Source organism: Mya arenaria, chromosome 9 (genome assembly GCF_026914265.1).
Source record: "Mya arenaria isolate MELC-2E11 chromosome 9, ASM2691426v1".
In the NCBI taxonomy this organism is placed as follows: Eukaryota; Metazoa; Mollusca; class Bivalvia; order Myida; family Myidae; genus Mya; species Mya arenaria.
In genome coordinates, this window is record NC_069130.1 from 50,039,927 (window position 1) to 50,046,479 (window position 6,553).

The following is a 6,553-nucleotide window of genomic DNA, read 5'->3' on the forward strand; positions in this document are numbered from 1 at the left end:
TTAAACAAGAAATGCAGAGTGGCTCTTGACTTGTTAAAGATAAAGCCTTAAAAGTCTCAGTTTAGGGGACATATGTTTTGTTTGCAATACTCAAGTTACTTGTCACTGGTTTTCAGGGGAAATCTTTATTTTTCTACTCGAAGCAGAAGAAGCCAAGCAGAATTTATTGTGTCTGTAGAAAAAGGAACGATGGCAGGTAAGAGGTTTATCAGTTTTACATTTTTATGGTATTGTGAGTAAGAAGTGACTGCAAATGTATCAATTTTTTTTAAAACAATATATCTTAGTGCCTGATAAAGTCTAATCTGTAAAATAATCTGTGTAATTTGCATGAAATAGACGATTCACTTGTGTGTAATGTAAAAAAAACAAGTTGATGGGGCGGATATCTTATGCATGAACTGAAGTTTCATCTTGGAAATGCGACAAGGTATACACATACACAAATCCTTTTATTTCAATAGTATAGGCTTAGTATGTGTATATTAAGTACAAAAAGCAGGTTATGGAAATATATTTTGTTTTTAGGCTATATTGGCACTGTGATTCATGCAATGAGTGGTACCATCCTGTTTGCATGGGTTTTGATGAAAAGGAAGAACCACATGTATACATTTGCCCTTCATGTCAGGTAAAAGATATAAAGCCAGTTCACAGATGTTACACTGTAGGTTAAAGGTTTGCATACAGCAAATTGAAATCAAGTATCCTGAGTTTTACTTTTTCTTGACCTGTTAAGAAAGTGAATGTCAGTGATAGAACCAGTACAAATGTTGTAAATGTGGATAACACAAGTGATATAGTGCTTCATTTTGCTGTTTTCACATACAAATTGATTTGATAGTACTGAGGGCTTTGATATCTGTAAAACTTACCAATACAAAGAAGTAATGCACTTTCAGTGAAAAAATGTTGTAAAGATCTAAGAGGTTTTGTTTATTTATTTTTAAAAGGTAAAAGCAAAACTTAACTTGATTAAATGAAATCTTTATTGACATGGTTAAAGTATTCAGTAGTATTGATGACAGTTCTCACTTCAAGTATTATGTTTTAGAAGGTGCCTTCATTTCATTTATGTGAATCAGAAACCAAATCAACCTGACCACTGTTCATACTTGGTCTGTGTTTAAACATATTTCAGGTGAAAATTAAAAGAAAGGCATGCCCTACACTTGAGGAAGTTGAAGAAAAGCTGCGAAAAGACATTGAAGTAGAAAGCTCAGATCCTATGGACGAAACTTTGGCAGGAGGTTTGCAGGACCATTCTGAAACAACCCCAGTCTTTTTGAACCATCCACATGTGAGGTTTTTCATTGAGATTAAAAAAAGAAAAGGACAAGAAATTTTAATTCAGGCATCTGGTTGGGGTGAATTTGTATTGATATCAGAGAATGATTTTAAGAACTATGAGTCGTTCAAAAATAAAATTACAGAGGACCTACTAATATTAGATTGTTCCCTGGAGTACTTTTTAAGTGTTTGTGTCAAGGAAAAGGTAGAAGTATTGTATTATACAGACTGTATTGTTAGGCTTTTTCCTTCGAATGTCATTGACCAATACAAGAAATGGCTAGAAGAAGCAAAATGTAGTCCTCATCTTGACTAGTTTTTTTGTGAAGGTTAACCAAGTAAAATGTTTGTTATTAAGACTGCATTGTCAGGATGCTTGATAATTTTGGAATGTTTAATGTATTATTTTGTCTTTGTGTTATACATTTCTTCTAAGTAGACAATGGTCAAGCTTTAATTTATTATGGAAATGAATTAAGGCAGAAGTATTTACAGTTTACCGGTACTTTCATCAGTGTTTATTAAGTAATTTCTTTGCTATTGATCAAAAAATATATTTGTGGCAAAACAAATTTCAGCTGCTGACAGTCAACTTGGTACTATGTTAAAATTCTGGGATTGACTTGAATCAGTCGTTAACATTGTGAGGCTCTGCTTTACAGTTGAGATACCTGATATTGGAGTAACTAGTTTGCAGAAAATTTATTCAGCACTGTAGATTGTGCATTTCAGTTTGGGAATTAGGAATTAGGGGGTTATAGGGCGTTTCAAGTTGGTTGTTGCTTTATCCTTGGTAGGGCCCTTGTGCACTGTCTACCTTGGATTTATGTTAAATACAATAATATTGTTTAAACTATGATATCATAATGTAGGTGAGAAATATTATCGTATCTAGTCAACACACTTTAAGGGGACACCAGATGGTCCAAAAAAGACAAATGCACAATATCCACAAGACAAGCCTAGAATTGTCAATACCAGGTAGTATAAGACTGATTATACATCATTTTACATAATTAAAATAATATTTTGTCTCAGTCTTAGCTGACTAAACCCTTTAAAATTAGCGCATAATGGTTTCTCACTTTATAGTGTGTATATTTAGCATGTGAAAGTCATGTTATTAGTACAGATACATATACCAATGCTACTTCTGAATTTACTGGGATTCACATGGTAGACAGCCTCAGTAAATTATGAATTGAAAAAATGTGCAAAAAAAATGCTAAAGATAACTGTGTTGTAAGCGATTTGATACAGTAGGTAAGATTCAATACATGTACACAACGATATTAACTTTATGTAAGTTTTTGACATTTTTTTCCTTGCATTTGTATCATCTGGTGTCTATTCCCTTTAAGGCCCTTGATCTCTCATTACACTTGATATGTCTTGAAATCAAAATCAAAAGGGAATGTACATAGTTTTTGTAACCTGAAGAGTGACTTATTGTTGGAGTTGAATATGACATGGAATAAAACATGATCTTTAGAAATATTATTTCAAAGGAATTGAAAAATAAACATTAGATATAAGGAAATTGGGTATCCACATTATGGTTAGGTAATTGCAAGTTGCGCTATCATTTGAGGTGTTTGAGTTGTTATAAGTTTATTTATTGCATGCAGAAAATTATTACATTTTTATGATCAGTAGATTCATTTCATACGGGTCATTAAATAGCGAACGCAAAGCATGATTTAAAGACCCGTAAATGGCAAACCATCCCATGTTCTATCACTTCTTATTCAATTGAAATAGATAACATTAAAATCAATTAATTGTTATTTTTACCTCTTTTTTCAGTGATTTCAGACCAATCGATATGTAAAAAAAAAAGATTATTTAAGCCTATTTTGCCAATTAACATGAAAAATATGTTTGTGTATCTACACTCAACGAAACTTCTATCCTTTGTATTTTTGGATAACTTTAGTAAAATTCAAGGGAAATAAGAATTACTCTGCATGCTTTAAGATTATTGCATTTGACAATTTTTGATAGAAATTCGTTAGTAGTGATTTTTTTTGGTTTGCCTAAGGAAAGTGTTTCGTCCCCTTAAACAAATTTAGAAAATTGGAAGTATTGTGCATTTTTTATGATTACATTTTTATAACAACATAATATATACTTATTAGAAATTCTTCATACTTTATAAGTTTAAAGGATAAATTACATGTTCGCCATTGCATTTCATGCTGATTTAAAAAAAATCATTTAAAAAATGATAAACTTATGTTTGTATTAAGTAATATGAATAATATTACCATCACCTTTGTTTAATTATGTGCAAATATAGAAAAATAATGTAAACATGTCTCAATTTGTTATTGTTTAACATCTTTAATTGTTGGATTGATTTCTATGAACTTAAATTTTTTTACCATTCAATGATTTGATATTCAGTAATACATGTGAGAAAACTTGATTCTTTTTTCTATTTCATTTTTTTTATTCTTTTCTTGGAATAAAATAAAATAATAGAAATAAGAATTCAGTGTAATGTACATCGCATTAATGATAATAGCCACAAACTCAGAAAATATAAGCTCAGTTCTAAAGTATATGCTTTATCTTACAAAATTATTACATTAACATCGTCATCCTTGTGTAACAACTTTGTGCCTAATAACATGTAATATATATTGCTGTACATACTGTATATATGGGCGTTTGTTTGTTAAATATGTTTAAATCACTTTTGGGTGGAAATAAAGAGAATAATAAATGACTGTTATTTCCTGAAGATTTCTTATTAAATCGAGACTTTTTCTGCAATTTTTTGAAGCACCTTTTTTCATGCTTATAACTTGAAACTATTGCCCAAATAATTAAAAGCCAAATGTTTGAAAAGTGTTTGAAAGTTAATATAATGTAAGTCCTGACCCCAATATCTCGAAACTTGTTAAGCTTGTTGGGCTTGGTCAGAATTTTTTCATTATTTTTAGCTCACCTGAGCACGAATTGCTCAAGGTGAGCTATTGTGATCGCCCTGTGTCTGTTGTCCATCGTCGTCTGTCGTCAACAATTTGACTGTTAACACTAGAGGTCACAATTTGGGCACAATCTGAATGAAACTCGGTCAATATGTTACCATCAATGAAACACGAAACATTTTACGCACGCACAAACACACACAAAACACGATTTAACAAGTAAATAGACTATCTGAGCTCACGTCAACTAATTTTGAAATGTTTCAACGAACACAGGTCCGAGTCTCTTATAAGAAAATTATTACGTCCACAGGACAAGTCCGGTCGCTAGAACGTCGTTATATCATGGCATAGTATAATTGCTATACACACCAGACAAGTCATGTCGTTGGAAGGTCGCTCTACTGTCTTATAGTAATATTATTACGTGCACACCAGACAAGTCAGGTAGCTGGAAGGTCGCTCTACCCTCTTCAAGTAATCTTATTAAGTGCACACCAGACAAGTCAGGTCGCTGGAAGGTCGCTCTATCCTCTTATAGTAATATAATTACGTGCACACCAGACATGTCAGGTCGCTGGAAGGTCGCTCTACCCTCTTATAGTAATATAATTACGTGCACACCAGACAAGTCAGGTAGCTGGATGTTCGCTCTACCCTCATATAGTAATATAATTACGTGCACACCAGACAAGTCAGGTAGCTGGAAGGTCGCTCTACCCTCTTATAGCAATATAGTTGCGTGCACACCAGACAAGTAAGGTAGCTGGATGTTCGCTCTAGCCTCTTTTAGCAATAGTATTACGTGCACACCAGACAAGTCAGGTCGTTGGAAGGTCGCTCTACACCTTTATAGTGATATAATTACGTGCACACCAGACAAGTCAGGTAGCTGGAATGTCGCTCTACCCTCTTATAGTAATATAATTACGTGCACACCAGACAAGTCAGGTAGCTGGAAGGTCGCTCTACCCTCTTAAAGTTATGTAATTACGTGCACACCAGACAAGTCAGGTCGCTGGAATGTCACTCTACCCTCTTATAGTAATATAATTACGTGCACACCAGACAAGTCAGGTCGCTGGAAGGTCGCTCTACCCTCTTATAGTAATATAATTACGTGCACACCAGACAAGTCAGGTAGCTGGATGTTCGCTCTAGCCTCTTATAGCAATATTATTACGTGCACACCAGACAAGTCAGGTAGCTGGAAGGTCGCTCTACCCTCTTCAAGTAATCTTATTACTTGCACACCAGACAAGTCAGGTAGCTGGATGTTCGCTCTACCCTCATATAGTAATATAATTACGTGCACACCAGACAAGTCAGGTAGCTGGATGTTCGCTCTACCCTCTTATAGTAATATAATTACGTGCACACCAGACAAGTCAGGTAGCTGGAAGGTCGCTCTACCCTCTTAAAGTTATGTAATTACGTGCACACCAGACAAGTCAGGTAGCTGGATGGTCACTCTACCCTCTTATAGTAATATAATTACGTGCACACCAGACAAGTCAGGTCGCTGGAAGGTCGCTCTACCCTCTTATAGTAATATAATTACGTGCACACCAGACAAGTCAGGTAGCTGGATGTTCGCTCTAGCCTCTTATAGCAATATTATTACGTGCACACCAGACAAGTCAGGTAGCTGGAAGGTCGCTCTACCCTCTTCAAGTAATCTTATTACTTGCACACCAGACAAGTCAGGTAGCTGGATGTTCGCTCTACCCTCATATAGTAATATAATTACGTGCACACCAGACAAGTCAGGTAGCTGGATGTTCGCTCTACCCTCTTATAGTAATATAATTACGCGCACACCAGACAAGTCAGGTAGCTGGATGTTCGCTCTACCCTCTTATAGTAATATAATTACGTGCACACCAGACAAGTCAGGTAGCTGGATGTTCGCTCTACCCTCTTATAGTAATATAATTACGCGCACACCAGACAAGTCAGGTAGCTGGAAGGTCGCTCTACCCTCTTATTGCAATATAGTTACGCGCACACCAGACAAGTCAGGTAGCTGGATGTTCGCTATAGCCTCTTACAGCAATATTATTACGTGCACATTAGACAAGTCAGGTAGCTGGAAGGTCGCTCTACACTTTCATAGTGATAAAATTACGTGCGAACCAGACAAGTCAGGTAGCTGGAAGGTCGCTCTACCCTCTTATAGTGATATAATTACGTGCACACCAGACAAGTCAGGTAGCTTGAAGGTCGCTCTACACTTTTATAGTGATATAATTACGTGCACACCAGACAAGTCAGGTCGCTGGAATGTCACTCTACTCTCTTATAGTAATATAATTACGTGCACACCA

At 35.2% G+C, this 6,553-nt stretch overlaps 1 long non-coding RNA gene across 1 annotated transcript; it reads left to right on the forward strand.

The window, feature by feature from the left end:
- The first annotated feature begins 161 nt into the window (after positions 1 to 161).
- LOC128246690 (uncharacterized) lies at positions 162 to 1,355 on the forward strand. The gene is made up of 3 exons (XR_008263327.1): positions 162 to 196; positions 529 to 631; positions 1,142 to 1,355. It is a non-coding gene; the product is annotated as an uncharacterized LOC128246690 (long non-coding RNA).
- Positions 1,356 to 6,553: the final 5,198 nt, after the last annotated feature.